The following is a 21,796-nucleotide window of genomic DNA, read 5'->3' as shown; positions in this document are numbered from 1 at the left end:
ACCGCTAAAGCAAAAATGGCACCGAAGTTGCAGGGAAGATTTCAATACGAGATAGCTTTTGTTGTTGTGAATCCGTAAAAGGTCAACCACCAAAACAGGAACAAGAGTCTTGTGCTAAATTATGATAACTGGAGGGTGGCCTTTCTCCACATGCTGACTGCTGACCATTATTGTGCACCCCAAATTTAGGTAATTGCAAAATCCAATGTACGTAAGAGACATTGAAGTTGGTGAATACTGCGAAGATACTGGAAGGAAATTCTTTTGCTTTAAAAATATTGCAAGAATGAATTTGCAGCTTTTATCAAGCATTGCCATTTAATAATAAAGATTATTTTGTAAATGCCAAAAAATGACTAGTTCTACTTTGAAAATAATTGATGCAACTCTATAGGTAGTATACCTAAAACCAGAATTGTCCAAAAACTGGACATTTTCGAAATGGCATGCTGATCTAATTCCATTGGATCTGTGTTTAGCTTCAAGATCTTGTGTTAGTTTTGGCACTTCTGGACAACAGGTCAGTTATATACTGAATTTCTATTGTTCTGGGGATCCCATACAGTCAAACACGTTAACATTTTAATTGTTCTGCAATACTATCATGTTTTCTGTTTTCAGCAATGTAGGTACAAAATAAATATGTAGATGAACTTTTCAAAAAGTGCAATTAAATAAATGTTATAGTTGGAAATAAGATGGAACATTACATTTTGGAAATAGTATCTTTTATTCCGGTGAATGTTGAAGTGCAATATGCAGTTTAACTTAACAGACAGTAGGGGGTGATGTTGTTCCATAGAAGCAGAACTACATGCGATTTATAGGGTATCTCCTTTCAGTGACGACTTGTTTAAGACTGTCCCTTAGAACATGCCCCCTTCTTTCATTTCAAGATTTCTAAAATGTGTAGAGCGCATAAAGAAGCAATCTGTTTGTTGCGTGTAGGACAAGCTTTTTTTTCCAGCCTTTCATAACCAAGCCTACTTACTATCCTCATTGTCAGATATTTTACTTGACTTCTGATGATTGGTGGGATTTCTCTTAAAGAATGCAATGGTGTCTTTGTAAACATTCCATGCTGCTTAAAAGTTTTTCGTTTGAATCTCTTTCCCCACTTTCTTAAGTAGTAACATTTTAGATTGGTGACCTCTGTCCAGTCAGAAATTGAAATATTACCACATTTAAGAAAGGACCCATTTGCCTGATCTTATTCATTATATTAGAAACCGTGTTTGTTGAGCCCAAGGCACCTTTCAGGTAGATAGAAAAATCGTAAGTCATTTGGGTGACTTGAGATGGATATTGAAAGATGTTTTGAATCAGAGTACATATGCACCATTACCAATAACTTAAGTAGGGAATTAACTTGTAATATATATTTATAAGAGAATATAATTGGCATGTAGATTTGAAAATATGAAAAAATTAATAACTAAAAGCTTTCCAGAAACCTCTTCTGAAATTGTAGTGTGGCTATTTTCTGCTGTGCGGAGGTTGAGAGGATTGCTGTTATGTTTGCATTGATCTGGTATAATATATATGCATTTCATCGAGGAACAGCTGTTTCTTATTCACATATCATTGGCACCATGTTAAAGATCGAAACCTTCTTTCTCTCCCGAAACCCCATTTGAAATAAGAATAGTTAAAATAATTATATATAATAAATATTAGGGCACAAGTCAATACTAATGAGGGAATGTTGACAACATAACTCGTTGGAGATTTGTTAAAACAAGATTGATTGATGAAATATTAAGTGGCCTGAAATATATACACTAGAACTGTTTTCATGTGAGAATTACGTAGTGCTTGCCAGCCGCCCCATATTTCCGTCGGCAGACTCCTGAAAGAATGGCAATGTCTAGAGGATTAAGAGACCTTGAGTTTAAATAAATTACATATTTGACTCCAAGTTAATTCCAGGCTAGCAGTTCCAAATTCTGCTATTATTATAAATTGCTGGGTGATCTTTAGTTTGGAAAAGTTGTGTAATAAAAGATTTTTTTTAAAAATCTTGAGGTTGCCATGATACTTTCTGTCCTAAACCTCCAGTGCCTTTTGATTGAATAATAGTGCAACTTCTGTGCTGCAGAGCAGATTGCCAGAGGTACTTTAAACTGCATTCCAGCTAAAGTTTTGCAATGCCCATTCTTAATCTTCCTTGGTCACTTGTTTAAATCATGTGTTGCCATTTCAGTGGCAAGGTTTTATGAATTCTCTTAATAATAATTCCTAACCTATGTACCAATTCTAATATGATTTTGTTTGGTTAAAATCAAATTTTAAAAAAACATATTCACAGATACACACACTATATTGTAAATTATTGTACTGTTGGAAAAACGTACTGAATATATTTAGCTGTACAATAGTTGTATCTATGAGAATAGTTTTCATGAATGACCATTGATTTATAAAATTGAGCAATAATCTGCAATAAATGATTTCAATGTGTGGTACAAAAGAAAAAGATGTGCTTGGTTTGGGAACCTCAGAAGTGTTAGAAGCATTGAAAATAGGTACATGAGTACGCCATTCAGCCCTTCAAGCCTGCACCACCATACAGTTTGATCGTGGCTGATTGATTGTGCAATCTCAGTATCCCATTCCCGCCCTCTCCTTATACCTTTTTGATCTCTTTAACCGCAAGGGTCACACCCAGCTCCCTCTTGAATATGTCTAATAAACTTAGTGTGGGAACAGGCCCTTCAGCCCTGTATATATACAATATCTACTGCCCTGTTAACATCAATCATCTCTGCCTCTTCCTGAGAAAACTAAATTGTTTGTGAGACATGGCCATCCCTACATGAAGGCATACTGTTTACCACTAATAAGTGCATATTTTTCCAAATGCAAGTAAATCCTATCCCAAAGAATCTTGTCCAATGACTTCCCCACCACTGACGCAAGGCTAATTTCCTGGATTATCTCTATTGTACTTCTTAAACAAAGGAATAATTTGGCTATTCTCCAGTCCTCTGGAACCTCTCCTGTGATTAAAGAGGATACAAAAATTTGCCCAAGGCCCCAGGAATTTTTTTCTCCTATTTCCTTCATCGTTCTGGGATAGATCCCATCAGTTTGTGGGTACTTGTCTACTTTAATGCTTTTCAAAACGCTCAACACGACCTTTTTTTAATGTTGTAGTGGCCTGGAATACTAGAACCACTGAACCCTTCTCCTTTGTGAATACCGATGAAGAGATATTGTTCAGGACCTCACCAACTTCACCCAGCTCCATGCATGAATTCTCTCCTTTTTCCTTGAGCACACTTATCCTTTCACTAGCTAACTTCTTAATCCTTAAATATGTATATCCTTACATATATTGAAGACACCATGGGATTTTCCTTAATCCTGTTTGCTAAAGATATTTTGTGGCCCTTTTTAGCCCTCCTAGTTCTTTGTTTGAGTTCTTTCCTGCTCTCTTCATATTCTTGGAGGTATCTGTCTGTATTCAGTTCAGCAGAGGTGATGTCGGCGAGATACGCCCAGTGGCAAAAGATGACACCTGACGAATAGCGATGTCATTGATTGGGTCCGGCAGTGGCAGTGACAAAGTGATGTTGTAAGTGCATCACTGCGACATGGAGGTGGGCCCAGCAATGAGAGATGCAACTCTGACGGTGGGTTTGGCGCAGGTAACAGCGAGGCAGTGCTGGAGGAGAACCAGCTCCATGGTGAAAGGTGGCGCCTGAAGAGTGACAACTTCACCGTTGATTGGGTCTGGTGTAGACAGCAGCATGGTGATGGAGGAAGGAAGGTGGTGTAGGTGTCATTGATGATGAGTTGGGTCAGGTCTTATGAACTCTCTTTAAGCTTTTTTTTTCTTATTCTTAAAACTATTCAAAATGGGGCTAGAGGAAAAGCTTTTCACTTTTTTTTTTCACTGTAAAATACATGTGCCAGTAAAATCATCCATGAAGGTATGTTGATATACCTACCATGAGACATAAAACAATATCGTTCACTCAGGTACAAAATGCCTTCAATTTTCTTCAATTTGATATTATCATCTTACCTTTTCCAGTGACTTGTGTCAATCAAAATTAAGCAGATGGTGTAAGTGATACTAACAATAAATGCTGTTTGTTGCCCTGCTACAACAAATCATGGGCACTGTAGTGATTGACTGAGATCTTTGATTGGGTGTTAACTTGGGTCAATCAGTGAACCCTGGCTGACAGATCTAAACAGGGAATTCAAAGTCTCCTCACTTCATGGACTGACTCCAAGCTGTCTGGCCACAGCCAGTATACTGTGCCTATGTAAATAAAAGGTTGCCAGGATTGGTTGCTAACATAGAGATGCATTGGTGGGGCAGTGCCTAGTGTACACACAAAGACAAATCTCGTCATTGCCGGTGCCCCCACACATGGGAATGTTTGGGTAAACTCTGGACGCTGCAACATTTTGGCTATGCCACTCCTTTTGTGGGCTTAATGTTCTGGTTATTGTGGATCCCCAGTCAAAGTGGTTGGATGTGACTTGGCAAACTCAGCCAGTGGTTGGGGGAGATGTGTGTGTGGTGATGATGCATGGGTAACGAAATGGCAGCAGGAACACCAATGCCTGCCCTGCATGTGTACTTTGACATACAAATTTGGGCAGGTGAAATGGTTCTGAACAAACATGTGGATAGCTACTACCTTGCAAATGGGGCAGGCGCAAAACATACCTGGTCCCTCAGATCAGCCAGGAGGCCTGGCAGAAATCATTGGTTCTCCCCTCCACCTAATATCGAAGAAACCTCGGAATCTGACATGGATGCAACCTTGATACCATTATCGCAGGAAGAAGTGCAGGAAACTCTCCCAAGGAGCTCTGGCTGCAAGAGACGGGCTACAATCCAGTCAGTATATGCTGTCTGTGTCAGTAAGAGGAACTGGACCTTGGACAAAAACATTGCAGAAGAAGCTACCTGATAAAGACCGGACCTGTGGGGGAGGGATGTAGTGATTAGAGCCAGGTGGATCTTATTGATGGAGATCCTTGATTGGCCCAGGTTAACACTCCAATCAGTGAGCCCTGACTGACAGATATTAAACAAGTGATTCGCAGTCTACTCACTTCAGGGATTGACTCTGAGCTGACTGGTTGCAGCCAGTGTACTGTACACATGTAAATAAAAGGTGATGGTGACAGGATACTGGCCCCTGCACAGTTGTTTCAAGCACATTCTTTTAGGAGTCATCAGGAAGGTGTGCACATGCTAGTTGGAGGGATACTGTAGAACATGTGGAATAATTGAAATTGGTTGCTTATTGTCAGAGAGTGAGGTGTTGTAAATGTGTCAAAATAAAGATTGTAAATCTACTTTTGGAAGATTAATAAGTACAAGGAAGGCTAAAGCCATTTTTTGACAATATGAAGATTATGAAGCAATAGTTACCCCTGTATTATGAGGTTTTATATTAAAAAACCAAAGTGCTGGAGAAATTCAGTAGGTCTGGCGCATCTATGGACAGGGAAACGGTTAACAATGAGTCCAAGAGTGTTTTATAACATTTATGTTGGAATTTAAGATAAATTGATAAGCAAAGGATATAATTAGTAGAGCAAAGTTGGTTCAAAGAAATTTCACGGTCATTCAGAATCAAGAATAACAAAAGATCATGCTTTGAACAACACCAGTGCTCATCAAAAAGATGCAGAAAGGACAAATGTAACGGTTTGGCCACATTTAATGGATCGGAAGATGCTATACTGCGGATTAGATCCCTGCATAAAGAGGAACAGAGCAGAAGACCAAAGAAGCGAATGTAGACAATGTCAAAACTACTTTTTCATAGAAAAAGGTATTGATGATTGAAACTGTTTAAGCTGTTCAGAATTGGCAATTGTAGAATGGATCCAGTTGACTTTATTGTTTCTGCAGAACTGATGGCCAGATATATAGTTGTATTCGTCATGCAAATATGAAGAGCAGAATTCTAACTGTTTAACATAGATAAATAAGGCAAGGAGGAACAGGAAATTGGAGGTTGGTCGGAATATGAATTTGAAGCCACAATCAGATCAGTTGTGATCTTATTAAATGGCAGAGCAGATTAGAAGGACTGAATGGCTTATTCCAGCTTCTGGATCACGAATAAGATGTATGAGATTGGTGTTGGTGGATATACATGAAAAATGCTATCATAATGTATGTGAGTGCCTGTACAATCAACTGGAAGTTTTAGTTTCTGACTTTAGTATCTAGACTGTACCAGGACACAGTTGAGCCTTCCTTAGATTTCTCAGTGTTTCTTCTGAAAGCTAGTTGTATGCAGTTTCTAATGAGTGATTGTTAATGTATGATTAAGGTTTTCAAACACACATACACTTATTACTGCTATCAAAAGATAAGTGTATAAAATTTATGAAGATAAATTTAACAATTTCATTGAACAGTATATTGGGCCTTTTGGGAGCCCAGACTTATTTGAAAGACCTACACTGACATTCATGCTGCTGAGTCAGACTTCTGAAAATGTGAAAAAAAATGTAGAAATGTATTAATAATGTTGTGTGAGTATGCAGAAAGATGCAAAAAAGTTGCATTTTCAGAATAAGTTATAAACAATAGGTCAGTATGTGGTGGAAACAAGAAGCTGTCCTTAGAAAAGCCAGTAATACATATGCATTGCAGGTCAAGAACAATTTACCATGTCTACAGTGAATTTGAAAGAAAAGCATGCAAATGGCTGCTCTAGACTGCGAAGTTCTTGATATGCTAACATTTTTCGTTGTCATTGTAGCAATGTGGTATGGCAACATAATAGATCAAATGTTCTGCTTTCCAAGAAAATGCAGTTCTTATTTTCCATATAACTATGAGTTGTTGAATGTTCAGCATATTTGATGAGAAGAAATGACTTTTTTTTTCCATTCACTGAAATGGATGTTTGAAGTAATAATCAGTTGAATTACTTATTTACTTTCAAAACAAAGTTGTAAAATAGTTTTGAGAGCCATTTGGTTGCAGTGGGATTTGTATAATTGACTTCCAAGAATATTTTGATTGCTTAGTTTGAACACTTTTATTTCTGAAAAGAAGCATGCTGTTTAAGGGTACTATATTTTGTTATGCATTCATAATTTCATGTGCATTAATATTTCTACACAAACACACAGACACCTATTGCAGTTTGAAAGAAGAACTGGAAGTTTTAAGGACTGTGAAAAGCACTTGGTACATTCAGTGTTGTGTTGAAAAGAACCTTAGTGCTGGTGCGACAATCCTTCACACAATGCTCTACTGCATCGAGGTTTCCTTACAATGTTCATAATAGATTAAGAACGACTTCAATTACAAATTTCTGGAGACTGGCAGTCTGTTACAATGGAAGTCATAGCAGTATCTGAGGGTAATTTACAGTAATAGAATGAAGAAAGTTGTGGATTTGTATTACACTCTCTCACCTGACACCGCATTTGATCCCTTTTCTGTTGATTGACATTTTGAATGGGTCCTTTGAAATGAGCTCCAGCTTAATTAAAATGTTCGCTAAGTTAGCTGCGATCAGTGAGTGCTTGTGATAAATATTAAATTGAGTTCACCTGCTGGTTACAGAGAGTGCATAAACAGCTGCTTTGTGTCCTGTATCATGAGATCATCGAAGGAGAGCACCACTCTTGTAAGAAAAGGAACAGAAAGAATAGATGTTGAGTGATAGTATTGCAAGCTCACTTCACTTCTGGTATCTTATTCAGATGTGAGAGTGTGAGATTTCACACGGTACAAATTTAGAATTGTATGAAGTGGAAAAAGATTACTTTATGTTGCACCTTTTATCTCCTCTTTTATTTTCGAACATAATTGCTACCTGTTAAGCTGCACTCTGAATCATATTTGTTCATTAGAAAATTGTTACAGGTTGAACTTTTTTCATGGTTCAAGTTTCGAGTTACAGAAGGTTAGCATACTTTCTAAGATTTACAATTGTAAGCAGGCTACCATCTTGTGTCTACTTCATAACCGACATTAGATGCAGATACTTTCTCGTATGAAGCCTATGTCTCCCAGTATTTTACCAAACAAAGACGGTCTTACTTGATTGACAGAAGTTACATGCATTTTGTTGCCTTTGTTCCTGGAATATATTTGACATTCAGAATATTCTAGACAGATGATGCCAAGCTTACAAATGGCTGGCCTTTTCCAGTGTAAACCAAGTAAATTTTATAACTACCAATAAAATTTGTTTTTTAAAAAGAGAAGTTTCAACTGGTTTTCTTTAGATATGCTGCTTCCATTGTTTGAATGGAAATATAACTAATGTGGCATGAGTGTTAGCATTTTTAGTTTCAGATCAACAAAATCTAACTGTTTGACTTGAAATGTTAGCTGGCTGAAGCAGCAAGAATGTGGTTGAATGTATATGTAACCTTTAGTGCAACATGATACAAGATGCTTCTCAGGCTTGCTTTGAAACAAAATTTGACACTAAGCTACAGAAGGTGGTTTTGGTGCAGGTGATCAAAGAGGTGAGTTTGAGAGAATTTCTTAAAGATGAATATGGAATTTTATGTGTGCAGGGAGCAAGTTCCAGTGTTAAAGACCTTGAAAGAAATATGCATCAACCTCAGCAGTGGAGCAGTTAGAATCAGGGATGTTCAAGTTTTGGAAGAGTGTAGATGTCTCGAGTTATGGATTGAATCAAGTCTCTGTTCATGACATGAATAGAAAAATAAGGGCTGAACATCCAGTGCAATGTTAAACAAGTGTCCTAGTCTCTGAGTTGCCATCCTTCAGATGAGACATTAAACCAAGGTCCTGTCCCTCCGGTAGAGATGGAAGATTCCATGCCACAATTTTGAAGGAGTTATCCCTGGTAACCTGGTCATATTTATTCCTCCATCAACACATAGAAATAGATTAGCTGGTTATTATTATACATTGCTGTTGTGAGTGCTTGCTGTGGACAGGTTCACTGAAACATTTCTCAATTTACACCAAAAAGTACAATTCAAGATTACTTTGTCTGCTTTTTGGATGTTCTGTGAAAGTGAATATACTGAATATATATAACGAATACGTCTTTTTTTCCCCTGTTGGCATTGATTACAGAGATAGGGAGGAGCAGCTCCGTGGAAAGATTTGATAAGACAAGAATTTTAATTTGCTTGACTGAGAATCAAGTTGCTGGAAACAGGTGTGCTGATGTATAACACGTTGAGTACCCACTTCCACTTTTAGTATTAGGGAGATTTTAAAAAAAAGTCAAAAGTGCTCCCTTTCAATAAAGGAAATGATTGGTTGCAGTACAGCATTAATGGAAATCTATTCTCTCTGCCACACCTTTGGACAGAACCATAAATTATGGAAAGTAGAAGCAAAATGACAATAACTTTTTTTTTTCTGACCCTTAATATCCTAAGGTGCTTCCAAAGCATTGAGCTAAAATATGACACCAATCCACTTGAGATATTCAGTTAGAAATCCAAAAGCCTTTTTTAAAAGAGAAGTTTTAATCTAATCTAGCATCTGAAGTCATGGTCACCAGTGGTGGACCAATTAAAATCAGGGATGCTCAAAATGCCTGAATTTGATGAACACAGATATGTTAGAGAGTTGTGGGGCAAGAGGACTTAACACAAAATTTCCAAATCTGGCACGGAAACAAAAACTAAAAACGTGTTACTGTACTCCTTTGGTAAGATCAAAAATATGTGTATCAGTTGTCTAGTAATCACTGAAGAAATTCAGTGAATTTTTGTGACAGAATTTTGAAAATTAATTTCATGTGTTGATTAATCTTGGTTGAAAGGAGAAATAAGTATTTAAAAGAACACTTCCATCAGTTTGTAACATAACATGCTGAACAGTTGTCTGTATTATAGTGTTTGGCACGTAAATGCACTTCAAGCAGTATTTATAGCACTTCGTCATGTAGCAGTTTCTTGTAAATGGCTTTTACAATTAGTGTGCATTAACATTTAGTACTGTTTGAGTTTAATTAAGTATTCAAACATCAATTTAGTGACACAAACTGCTAGCAATGTGGGTAACATCTAGCAATGCAACTATGTAGATGATTCAATGAGATCAAGTAAATGATTTACTTGTACCGGACTGTGACAACAGAAAAGGAATCTTTGTTTGCAAAAGGTTTTATAAGAAATGAGAAACTGGTAATCAAAGAATGTTGCAGGTGGCCAAGAATAATACTGTTATCCAGGTTTCATCATCTAGATTAAATATTGTGAAAACCATGGCACCACCTGTGATTTGACATTGTCATCAGTTGACCTTCGTGGATTTAGATGGCAATTTTCCATCATGATTACTCCACTGCAGAAAATGCAACTGCAATCTTTGGGTGAAACAGTATGGTGTAAGGTATTAAAAGCTCAGAAGATTGTTAATCATTACTAATCCATAAGCAGCATAGAAAAACAAAAAGGATTATAAAATAATTTCCGATTTAAATTCCTGGAATGAACTCCGTTTGCTAGTATGTTTTTTTCTGTCTTCAGATAATAATTGTAATATTTACAACAGAAGCTGACTGTAGACGTGTTTTTCATCAGGTTCAAATTCCTCACACATTTTTTAATTGTTAAGATCATGACTGGCTGGCTCATTGATCATCTCTGAAACACAACTGATCTAAGTTTTTTTTTAGATAAGACATCATTGTCAATTTTAAGAAATCTGTTTGGTTGTTTATTTTTGAGCCATAAAGTGTTAGCAGCTTATCATTTGCCCATGTTCCAAACCACAATGGGAAAATCAAAAGGTTTTCTATTGTTTTTAAATGTTTTATTTGACATTGGCTTTGTCAGTTTCTTTGCTTATGTCAATTTTTCTCACACCTCCTTTTGAACATGCAGCAGATTTTTCTCGCAATCTAACATTTGCGTTGTCAATAAACTTCATACAGTTAATGCCTGACCTGCTGAAGATGTGCAATATTTTCTGTTTTTATTTTGCTTTTTCAGCATCTGCAGAATTTAGCTTATGTAACTTCTTTTAAGGCTGTAAACAAGCTTTTGTTTGGCATTCAGACTCTGGCCTCTGGAAGCTTAATGTTAACTCTGGCTCCCCTGGACCAAAACCTCAAGCCAGTGTTTCCCAGGCAGTCATTGACATCATTTTTGACATTCTCTTTATCCTGCTGCATGCCTCCAAAATCAAAGAATTGCCTAACCCTCTTTGTGTCAAGATCCATTTGCTGGACTGTACTGGTGCACTGTTTAAGCTTGACCTTGACCCATTGGACTATTCATAGAGTCTTAGAGATGTACAGCATGGAAACAGACCCTTCAGTCTAAACCATCCACGCTGACCAGATATCCCAACCCAATTTAGTCCCACCTGACAGCACCCGGCCCAAACCCTTCCTATTCATATACCCATCCAAATGCCTCTTAATTATTGCAATTGTACCAGCCCCCACCACTTCCTCTGTCAGCTCATTCCATGCACGTACCTGTTACCCCTTAGATCTCTTTTATATCTTTCCCCTCTCACCCTAAACCTATGCCCTCTAGTTCAGGACTCCCCGACCCCAGGGAAAAGACTTTGTCTATTTATCCTATCCATGCCCCTCATAATTTTGTAAACCTCTATAAGGTCACCCGTCAGCCTCTGACGCTCCAGGGAAAACAGCCCCAGCCTGTTCAGCCTCTCCCTACAGCTCAAATCCTCCAACCCTGGCAACATCATTGTAAGTCTTTTCTGAACCCTTTTAAGTTTCACAACATCTTTCCAATAGGAAGGAGATCAGAATTGCATGCGATTTTCCAACTGTAGCCTAACCAATGTCCTGTACAGCCGCAACATGACCTCCCAACTCCTGTACTCAATACTCTGACCAATATAGGAAAGCATACCAAACGCCTTCTTCACTATCCTATCTACCTGGGACTCCACTTTCAAGGAGCTATGAACCTGTACTCCAAGGTTTCTTTGTTCAGCAACACTCCCTAGGACCTTACCATTAAGTGTATAAGTCCTGCTAAGACTTGCTTTCCCAAAATGTAGTACCTCGCATTTATCTGAATTAAACTCCTTCTGCCACTTCTCAGCCCATTGGCCCATCTGGTCCAGATCCTGTTGTCATCTGAGGTAACCCTCTTCGCTGTCCACTACACCTCCAATTTTGGTGTCATCTGCAAACTTACTAACTGTACCTCTTAAGCTCGCATCCAAATCATTTATGTAAATGACAAAAAGTAGAGGACCCAGCACCGATCCTTGTGGCACTCCACTGGTCACAGGCCTCCAGTCTGAAAAACAACCCTCCACTATCATCCTCTGTCTTCTACCTTTGAGCCAGTTCTGTGTCCAAATGGCTAGTTCTCCCTGTATTCCATGAGATCCAACCTTGTCAATCAATCTCCCATTGGGAACCTTGTCGATCACCTTACTGAAATCCATATAGATCACATCTACCGCTCTGCCCTCATCAATCCTCTTTGTTACTTCTTCAAAAAACTCAATCAAGTTTGTGAGACATGATTTTCCATGCACAAAGCCATGTCGACTATCCCTAATCAGTCCTTGCCTTTCCAAATACATGTACTTCCTGACCCTCAGGATTCCCTCCAACAAATTGCCCACCACTGAGGTCAGGCTCACCGGTTTTTAGTTCCCTGGCTAGTCTTTACCGCCCTTCTTAAACAGTGGCACCACGTTTGCCAACCTCCAGTCTTCCGGCACCTCACCTGTGACTATCGATGATACAAATATCTCAGCAAGAGGCCCAGCAATCACTTCTCTAGCTTCCCACAGAGTTCTCGGGTATGCCTGATGAGGTGCTGGGGATTTATCCACCTTCAACCGTTCCAAGACATCCTTCCTATCCAAAGGGTATCATAATAAGAACTGATAGTTCCTTGTTGTGCTTCCTCTTTTTTGTGGAATGCATGGAATGCTTTTCTGTTCCTATCTGTTTTTTTTGGTAGGGGAGGGGTTTTGTATAATTATCAGTACACCTGTCGTTTTTTTTTGTGCTGCTTTCTGCTCTTCCCCAGAATTGTAAAATACCAAGTTTTCTTCAAATATCTATCCTTTCCTCATTTAAATGATTGATTTCTGACCCTTCCCTTAAATCTTACTTCCCATTTAGCTATATTCTCTGTTCATGAAACCATTTCTTAATCAAGTCTTTTCTCAGTTTCCTCTATTCCAAAATAAACAAACCAAGTTCTGTCCACTATTTTGTCCCATCTAAAATTCTCCAGTCCTGATAATGTCCTCATAAATTCCCCTATACCCCTTTTGGTACAAGAACAACTTTCAGAAATATGGTAATTAGAAATGTTTGCAGTACGTCAGCCTCTCTATTCCTGTGGTGTACATCTCAGCTAATAAAATATCCTGTCCTGTATGCCTTCTTTAATTACCTTATCTACCTGCCCTCCTACCTGACAGAGCTGTGGACATGGTCTCCAAGCTATCTCCAATCCTAAACATTTCAATATTCTACCATTTATTGTGTATTTTCTTGTTTATCCTTGCCTGTATTACCTCAGATTTCTGTGGATTTATTGTTTGTTGCATTCTTTCAATTCTTTTATTGGTTTATTTAATGAATAAATGTGTGCTCATCACATCTTTAAACAGGTGACATTTGGAATAGTTTAATACAACTAGAATGGCTGACTTGTTATGCCACATAAGACATCATTTAGGAATCAGCCACATTGCTAGGGTTCTGGAGTTACATGTAGGTCAGGTAAGCAGACTTTTTATTCTGAAGGTCTTTACTGAACCAGGAGGTGTTTTAATGACAATCTGCTAGTTTAATGATCCTCATTACAGTCTAACTTCCACATTTGCTATTTTTCTATTCCACTCCCTCCCCCACCCCTCCCAGTCCAGATCATTGATTTCTTCCTCGTGATCAATTACATAGCTGATTTTTGTATCATCTGCAATCTTCTTAATTATGCCCTGACCACAAAAAGCATTCTATCAATTACCAACTCCCGAATAGCATGCTCTTGTGAGGCCTTCTAGGACTGGCTTCACTTTGATCCTGATAAAATTATGTTAAGCACGAAATATAACTTAACAGCTAATACCCAGTAATTTCAGAGCTTTTGGTTCAGGCAATGTTAAGTAAATCGTGAATAATTTAATTCAAAATCAAAAATCACCTGATGAAGTATCTCATCATTTGTTTTCTTTGACTCATTTGTCTTTGGCAAGGTTATAATGTGGAAGAAATTATTTTCAGTCTTTATTTTGTTTTCAAACCAAGTGTGAAACAGTGATAATTGGACTTGTGACTATCAACCAAAAATATGAAATAAATGGAATGAGTGTACATGCTAAATATCAAATCTCTGTTTTGTAGTAGCACAAAGAAATGTTTTCACTCTGTTTAATAATGAATAGACTGACTTTTCAATGCAGTAATCCCTCCCATGGATTAGGCATACAGTTTTTCTGGCATTGAAGGGTTTTCCACACGATTGACGTCAGTTGCACTCCAGATGATCTGGGATTGAAAACATAATATTTTTCAAAGTATGTGATTAAATCAGTAGTTGGATTGACTCCTCACAAAAGACGACTGTATGTGATAGAGAGTCCAAGAAGTGGAGAAAGTTAGGGATTGGGATAGAGCATGTATTAGATATGAAAACCAAAAAGATATTTGTTTCCTTATTGACTTTTGTGTTATCCTTTCCTGGTTGTTAAGATGCTATTTGGGAATAGAACTGAAGCCTTAAGGAACTTAGACATAACTTAAATGGTAAACAGTTTGTTTCTATTATGGATTTCAGTACTGTTAAATGAAGTCAATTCAATACATTGTTTCTTGTAATTTCTTAAGTGCCATGTTAGTGAAATTATACCTGCGTCAATGACTGTGAACAAATAGGGGACTTTCTATTACAAACTACAAGTATTTTCATTTTTCATTACAAACTACAAGTATTACCAAATGGACACTAAACTTGTCTGACGCCGTTGCACATGCATCTTACGCCCATGTGTCAGCTGCTTCCTGCCTTTCTACTTACAAGGGCCCCATTCATAATTCTTCTTTTTACCCTTTCAATGAATAAGTAATTATTCAATGTGAGGCAGGATATTTCGATGAGGCTATTTGGTGTATCTGTGTAGTGTAACAAAATCTGCTGTCATTGGCAACCTGAGAGGAGAATGTTAGCGTTCCTGCACTGATGTAACATTAGCTACTTTGAGCGGCTGTTTATTTGGCACATCACTGAACCTTTTATTCCAATAACTGACAGCACAGGATGGGTCACATTTACCCTTATTCATTCATGTATTGTAATATTTAATGGCAGACAAGGTTGATTGGAATGGTGGGTAATTTGAACTTCGTTTTCCACAGATCAGAGGCTAAAAAACAAGTTGATCCTTAGTATTGTGGCACAACCCAAACAGTGACTTAGCATTTGTTGCGAGAGGACGATCTTACTGGTTTAAGTTAAAAGGGAGGAGTGTTTCTTTCTGTTTGATTATGATCTGATTGGCGGTGGATAGCATAGAACAACAGCAGGGTAAATCTTTGAACCCAAAAGCTTCAAGGTTTCCCTGGCTTTTCTTTCAAAGGCCCTTAGAAATGCTGCTCATATTTCACATCCTTTATTTGTTTGCTTAGGTTAATTTTGTCCAATTTGTAAAAGATGAAAAGAGAGCTATTTTACATTGCACTTGATTCACGACATAAAATTTGGGAGAATAAATCTTTACTGCAGATTGGGAATTGTACTACTGGGCATCATTGTATAATTGGAGGAATGAAAATACAGCAGTACACTCCTTACTTTTACTGCCTGGACACTTTAACACAATGAGGTTCAGCTGATGCAAAGAGAAGAAGGCTTTTATTTGAGTTTGTACACCAAAATATGAAAGACTTACAAATCTGTGCAGTTTGGTCTTATAGTGCTACATTCTTCCATAACTTTAATTTATTTTGCAAATATCAATTAAATTCTCGTATTAGTTGCTTACTGTGTACCAACATCAGTTCAAAAATGCAAATACTAAATTTATAATTAAAACTTCAATACGTGGAAAATAAATATACTGAAAGTCATTTTGTGTTTCAACTCTTGCTTTCTTGTATTTTTTCTACATTGCCTTACTTGCAGTGCAAAAGAAATGATATTTGTGTGAATGATATTGTGAAATAATGTATGCTTATCAAATACATACCATGGTTTATAGCTAGGGAAGAATACAAAACTATTGAATAATTTATGGATGGCAGAATCCTGGGAAAAACCTCAGGGCAAAAGTTGGCTAGGAATCTTGCTCTGGGTAAGTGTTTGTAGAGTGTTCTCTGCAGATGAAGTCTTTCAACATCCCAGTTTATACTCATGATGAACATATCCTCACCCACACCTCTCTGACCAACTGTATGTCTCAGCCTCTGTCTACCTGTTTTTTTTTCTCTCTGTTTGTCTCTGTGTGTGTCTCCCTCTCATTCTGTCTCTTTCTCTCTCTCACACTGCTATCCCAACCTCCACAAAAAAAAATTGTTGTCCATATGCTAATTTTTGCCTCAAACTTTTCCTTTTTGGTTTCATTAAAATGAAAGGTCTGTTCAATTGCTTTTGTAAGGTTTGGACAGTAAGGAAAGGGATGTAATGCATGGCCAAGGAATCCCAGAAATAAACATGTCACTGGTAGAAATGTTTACAGGGGTTCTTTACAGAGATTATAAATCTGCTGGATAAGGCCAAAGCAGTGGGTAGCTATGGGTCATTGGGTTCCTGATGAAGGACTTTTGCCCAAAACTTCAATTCTCCTGGTTCCTTGGATGCTGCCTGACCTGCTGTGCTTTCCCAGCAACACACTCTTGAAACTGATCTCCAGTATCTGCAGTCTTCACTTTCTCCCAGTGGGTAGCTATCTAAATTTAAGAAAGCCATTGGTAATATGATACATTAAGACATTCTATGTTGCTAGGATCCAGCTACTTTGATGCATAGATGTGTGGAGAGCAAGAGAGGAAACTAGTTACCAGAAGACTCATACAAGTGTTGGTGCTTGGGCAACTGAAGTTGAATAAACAATTTTTAGAGTAGGGTAATTGGATCTAATGCCCAATGATGATGAACATGCAATAATGTAGAGGAACCTGGGCATGCTATATACATGGACAACAAAAACATTGGTGTAAAGCACATTGTCGAGAATATCTTGCTTATGGTTCATGTGTTTTAATATATAATTTTGAGCTTTAGGAATTAAAATTCAGCAATAGACAATGGGATAAATGCAATTGAAGCACATGAAAAGCTATTTCAGCTAACAGATTGGGGTCATATTCCTTTAAGAGGCTAACAGCTAGAAGGGTAAGATCAGAACTAGCGGGTGTGCTTGCAGAGCTGGGGACATTGTGACTGCATAGCTTTCAGCAGTGATAGTCCAACAAGCCTGTTTGCTTTGGACCTTAAATCTAGATTAGTTAAAATCATTCAGCGAACACTGAAAAATTATGCAAACATTTATTTCATCAGATCAAACAGGAAATTTGTATATGACATACCTAATCTCACTTTCAGGACAGCTCAGAACAGGCTAAGTCATGATGGGCATGCGTGGAGCCCATTCCTGATGAAGGGCTTATGCCCGAAACGTCGAATTTCCTATTCCTTGGATGCTGCCTAACCTGCTGTGCTTTAACCAGCAACACATTTTCATGCGTGGAGCTTAAGCTTCTTTGGTTTCAGTTTGTCTGTGTGTTTGCTAGGAGACAGGTTAACTGCAGCTTGAAACTGAAAAGTGCTGATGCAAACAAGTAGTTTCAGGTAGCACAAGGACTGGTGTTAACAAACTCCAGGCAATGAGTTGAATGAAACCCATATAGAACATATAGAAGTACAGCACAGAACAGGCCCTTTGGCTCACAATGTTGTGCCGAGGTTTAATCCTAATGTAAAATATAATAACTTAACCTACGCACCCCTCAACTCACTGCTATCCATGTGTATGTCCAGCAGTCGCTTAAATGTCCTTAATGACTCTGCTTCCACCACCACAGCTGGCAACGCATTCCATGCATTCACAACTCTCTGCGTAAAGAACCTACCTCTGACATCTCCTCTATATCTTCCTCCTAATATCTTCAAACTATGAATCCTTGTACCAGTCAATCCTGCCTTGGGGAAAAGTCTCTGGCTATTGACTCTAGCTATTCCACTCATTATCTTGTATACCTCGATCAGGTCTCCTCTCTTCCTCTTTCTCTCCAGAGACAAAAGTCCGAGCTTATTCCACCCTTCTTCAGAAGGCAAGCCTTCCAGTCCAGGCAGCATCCTGGTAAATCTTCTTTTCACCCTCTCCAAAACCTCTATCTTTTCTATAGTAGGGTGACCAGAACTGTACACAATATTCCAAGTGTGGTCTCACCAGGGACTTGTAGAGCTGTAGCAAAACCTCGCGGTTCTTATACTCGATCCCCCTGTTATCAATGTTTGCTTAATGCAGCTAGATTGCTAATGCAGCTAGTTTGCTAATGCAACTAGATATCAGTGTTTGCTTAATGCAGCTGAGAAAATTTGGAATTTTGAGAAATTTGGTGACAGCTCTATGTACCATACTGTTTGATAAAAGCTGAAATTGTCCCATAATTAGACATTTGAGAACAATATCAGAATTACGGAGAACTCAGTCTTGGACTCCTAGTCCAGCATTCTCTTGTAAACTTGCAGGTTGAAGCAGTAGGAAGACAAATACAATGTTGGCATTTATTTTGAGAGCACTAGAATATGAAAGCAGGGATGTACTTCGGAGATGTTGTAATGCTCTGGTCAGACCACATTTTAGAGTATTATGAGCAATTTTGGGCCCATATCAGAAAGAATGTACTGACTCTGGGACAGGTCCATAAGAGGTTCATACTCAGTGGAGTTTAGAAGGATGGGGGGGATCTAATTGCAACTTAGAGAATACTGAAAGGCCTGGACACAGTGGAATTGGGAAGATGTTTCCATCAACAGGAGAGGCTAGGACCTGAGGGCACAGCCTTCGACTAACGGGAACACATTTTAGATCAGAGATGAGGACAAGCTTCTTCAGCCAGAATGTGGTGAATCTATGGAATTCATTGCTACAGAAAGCTGTGGAGGCCAGGTCATTGAGTGTATTTAAGACAGAAATAGATAGGCTTTTGATTGTTAAGGGGATCAAAGGTTATGGGGAGAAAGTGGGAGAATGGGGTTGAGAAACTTATCAGCCATGATTGAATGGCAGAGGAGACTAGATGGGCTGAATTGCCTAATTTCTTCTCCTATGTCTTATGGTCTGATGGAAGAGGAGATTGAACCACACAGTACGAAAACCATTGATGCCAAATTGGAGAGGTTTGAGGGCATTGCAAGCTCTATTTTCAAAAGTGGAGAACAGTAATCCCCTGTGAGGGTAACAGAATTTAATGAGATTTGGTAACCCACTTCATAACTAGTATTTGGCTGGAATCTGTGTTGACCACATTAGCTTTTTGAAATCTCAACAGTGAGGAATTTGACCCTAGTTCGTCTGTTAACTCACATTAGCTCATGTTAATCTTGAGTGTTAGATTCTAAGTTATTATGTATATATACTGTATATAGTTTAAAACAGCCATACTTAACAGGAATCATATGGCCCCCTTAGAGGCCCTGGCACATTTGAAGGGGCCACAAGCTGAAAGCTGTGAGAAGGGGAGCACCAAGGGTTTTGGGGGGCCCTGGTAACTGAACCGATGAAATACCCAAGCAACAACCTTCATTGGAGTCAATAGTTTTCCTCCAATTTATAATATCTTTCCAAGACTATAGATGTTTAATTTCATAAAGTCTTTTTTTAAAAGTTGTGTTTAGTGTATTGGAATGTTCAAGTTTTCTTGCTGTTCAATAATAAATGATTTTCTGTCTATCTGTTGGTATTGTATCGCTGTTTGAAAGGGGGGCCATGGAACCTGAGAAGGGTCCCTAGAGGGATTGTGGCCAAAAAAACAGCTGAGAATCACTGGTTTAGAATTATTGTCTTATCCACTGACTATATGTATTTACTACTTATTGCTTATGAGAGTTTTGTTCGAGTTTATACAATAAAGATTTTCTTTGGTATTTCAATTCAAACCTGGAATCTTTGGTTTATTTTCTTAGTTCTTCTGTGCATTCTGTTTTCTAGATACACTTTATTAAGTTGGTAACAATGATCTGGCTTTTTAAAAAGTTCTTTCAAGGTATAGGGGCTTCAGTGGCCAGAAAAGCATTTATTGCCCTTCCCTAATTGCACATGAAAAAATTGTGGTCAGCTACCTTCCTGAACTACTGCAGAGTTTGTTGTACACACACCTACACAAACACATCCTAGCACGTTGACACAATGACTGTAAAGGAACAGCAATATGTTTCCAAGATGTGTTGATGTGTAGCTTCAGAGGGAATTTTCAGTTGTGACGTTCTTCTGTATCTGCTGCCTTTATCCTTCTAGATGATAGTTGTAGATATGTAAGGTGCTGTCTAAGGAGACTTGGTGATTTTCTATAATGTATCTTGAGGATGGTACTGTTGCTACTTTGCATTGGTGATGGAGGGAGTGAATGTTAAAACTGATGGATGGGTTGCCAGTCAAACAAGCTGCTTTGCCCTAGATGGTGTGAAACTTCTTATTGGAGCAGCACTCAATCAGCAAGTGGAGTGTAGTCAATCACACTCTTGACTTGTGCTTTGTAGATGGTGCAGTGACTTTGGAAGACAAAAGATAAGTTGCTTACTGCAGAATTCCTAGCCTTGATCTGCTCTTGTAGCCACTGTATTTATATGGTAATCCAGTTTGCTTTCTAGTCTATGAAACTCTCATTCTCTAATGGTAAGGCCATTGAATGTCAAGAGTTGATGGTTATATTCTATCATTGGATGTGTCATTGCCTGGGTCTTGTGTGGTGCAAATGTTACATACCAGTTGTCAATCCAAATCTGTACATTGTTCATCTGCATATGGATTCAGACTATTTCATTTTCTGAGGCGTGCTAAATGGTGCTGAACATTGTTCACTCATGAGTGAACATCTCCACTTCTGACTTTGGAATACTTTGGAATACAGTGAAGCAGATGAAGATAGTTTTCCCACTCGTTTCTGAGTCTAGTGTTGCAAGGGCTCTTTGATGCTACACTGTTTCAGATGCGGTCTGACCCTGTCAGAACCCAAGCTGAGCATTTGTGAGCAAATTATTGCTGAGCATGTACTGCTTGATAGTGTTGTTGATGACTGCTTCTCCCACAAAACTTTGCACTTGGTGCAATGCAAGAGTGCAAATAAAATGTTGAGATGTTTTGCTAATACTTATGATTTCCTTAATTTAAGGAAGTGATGTTGAATTCATACCTGGCTTTTGTGAGGCATATCAAATAATGCATTATATGAAGTCTAGTATTATATGAACAATGTGGGATTAATGTGAGAGACAAGGAGGCAATGAACAGTTTCTTGAACATTGTGGGCTCACTTCTAATGAATAATAGTCTTTTTTAAAGATTTTGCTTTCTGTAGAAGGTGGTACAGAGTATTTGGAACTGGGCAGGTTGTCCATTGAAGTACAGCCATTAGATCTTATGAACCAATTTAAAGTGAAAGCCATCACGAGATTATGGGAAATTTTAAATGCATTCAACTGGTGCGATAAATTCACATCTGGCAAGGTGCAAAAGATTTTTGTTTCAAATTGACTTGGATGAATTTCAATTTAAAAATCATATTGAATTTTTATTCCAAAATCACAGTAAGGAAACAAACAGATTTGTTTGTTATGTTTTGACACACACTAAAAGATCCCTCTTCAATACTCCCCAGACTTAAAGATTAATATAGTAACT

At 38.2% G+C, this 21,796-nt stretch overlaps 1 protein-coding gene across 3 annotated transcripts in view; it reads left to right on the top strand.

Moving 5' to 3' along the window:
- The window catches only part of brip1 (BRCA1 interacting helicase 1), a 233,273-nt gene that overhangs the window by 33,528 nt on the left and 177,949 nt on the right, over positions 1–21,796 (top strand). The window lies entirely within an intron of this gene.

Source organism: Hemiscyllium ocellatum, chromosome 31 (assembly GCF_020745735.1).
Source record: "Hemiscyllium ocellatum isolate sHemOce1 chromosome 31, sHemOce1.pat.X.cur, whole genome shotgun sequence".
In the NCBI taxonomy this organism is placed as follows: Eukaryota; Metazoa; Chordata; class Chondrichthyes; order Orectolobiformes; family Hemiscylliidae; genus Hemiscyllium; species Hemiscyllium ocellatum.
This window is presented reverse-complemented; position numbering and strand designations above follow the sequence as displayed.